This window comes from Physeter macrocephalus, chromosome 8 (genome assembly GCF_002837175.3).
Source record: "Physeter macrocephalus isolate SW-GA chromosome 8, ASM283717v5, whole genome shotgun sequence".
In the NCBI taxonomy this organism is placed as follows: domain Eukaryota; kingdom Metazoa; phylum Chordata; class Mammalia; order Artiodactyla; family Physeteridae; genus Physeter; species Physeter macrocephalus.
Genome location: NC_041221.1, coordinates 141,803,475 through 141,805,346, shown reverse-complemented (window position 1 = coordinate 141,805,346; position 1,872 = coordinate 141,803,475).

Here is a 1,872-nt window from a genome sequence, read left to right as displayed (position 1 = left end):
AAAAAAAAAAAAAAAAAAAAAAAATCTTACTAAATTCTTCAATTTTCTCAGTAATGTCCTTTGGAGCATTTTTTTTGGTTTGTTTGGTCCAGTCTCCTTTATTCTAAAACAGCTCTTCTGCTTTTTTTTTTGGTCTTTCCTGTCACTTTCAGGCCAGTTGTTTTTATCTGGTTGTTTCTTCAGAATTAGATTTCGTTAAAGATTTTTAGCAAAAACTCTACAGAGGTGATGCTGGGTCCTTCTTAGCACGTCACAAGAGGCACAGAAAGCCACTGTGTCCTATTATTGGTCGTGCTAAGTTTAATCAGTTGATTAAGGTGCTATCTGCTAGAATTCTCCATCATAAAGAGTTTGAAAAGATGTCTTTACAATTAATAAGTAATCTGTGGGATAGTACTTTGAGAATATCTTGTTCCCCAACAACTTTCACCCAATGTTTTAGCAGCCATTAGTAAACCTTGCCTGAATCAACTACGTGATTACAAAGATCACATTTTTTTGAATTTTATCATTTCCTCTCTACATTTATTAGCTGGCATTCTACTGCTTAAGGAAAAGAGCTTTTTCTTCCCTCACACTCACTTTTTAATTTTCCTGAGTATTATTATGAACTCAGATTTTTCATTACCACTAATTTTCTTTTCTATTTTCAATTTGTCCCAAATTTGGCCCCTTCAAGGTGGGAGCCCCTTCCAGCTGGCCTCTGTCCTTCAGACATAACCCCATCATTGTTTGAGCACTTCTTTGCTCTCTAGCAGAGGAAACCCCAAGCTCATTTTGTACTTTCCTTTGATTCAGACCTAGAATCAGCCATTTCCCCAAGATAACTTGATTACTTTTAGTGAGAAGTAGTTCATAGAAAGCAAAAACTGGGTGGTAAGAGTGCTCACTGCTATTGGGGTGTCATTGTGTCTAGGTCCTTTCAGTGGACAGAACCAGGAAGTATGTTTGATTTTATTTATTTATTTATTTATTTATATTTATTTTTTTGCGGTACGCAGGCCTCTCACTGTTGTGGCCTCTCCCGTTGCGGAGCACAGGCTCCGGACGTGCAGGCTCAGCGGCCATGGCTCACAGGCCTAGCCGCTCCGCGGCATGTGGGATCTTCCCAGACCGGGGCACGAACCCGTGTCCCCTGCATCAGCAGGCGGACTCTCAACCCCTGCGCCACCAGGGAAGCCCATGTTTGATTTTAAATCATAAATTTATCTTGATCCCCCAACTCCAATCCAACACCACAGGATTCTTCCTCTTTTCCTCCCAGTCCATATTTTTATCTCTTTTCTCCCACAGTGAAAACCTGGTTTTCAATCCAACATCAATATATTTACTCATTTGCTCCTCCCTACAATACACCCAATAGTATCAGAATTACTGTATCAGTACCACTACCAACAACAAATCTACTAATAAAGTTCCAGATTGTTTGCAGTGCTTTTTTTTAATCCCTAGAATATAGCCCACTAAAGGTAAAAAGATCTGTTAAAAAAACTTTTAACCTCAAAATAGGTTCATTTGTTTCTCTTTATATTCAGTGTTAGAGTTTTCCTTTCCTTGTTGACTTAATTTTTTTATTTGTGATAGTGGTCTTCTTAATTTTTTTCCAGTTTTATTGAGATATAACTGCTATATAAGATTTGTAAATTTAAGGTATACAACATAATGATTTGGCATATGTATATATATATATATATATATATATATATATATTTTTTTTTTTTTTTTTTTTTTTTGGTTGTATGCGGGCCTCCCTCTGCTGCGGCCTCTCCCGTTGCGGAGCACAGGCTCCGGACGCGCAGGCTCAGCGGCCATGGCTCACGGGCCCAGCCGCTCCGCGGCATGTGGGATCCTCCCAGACCGGGGCGCGAACCC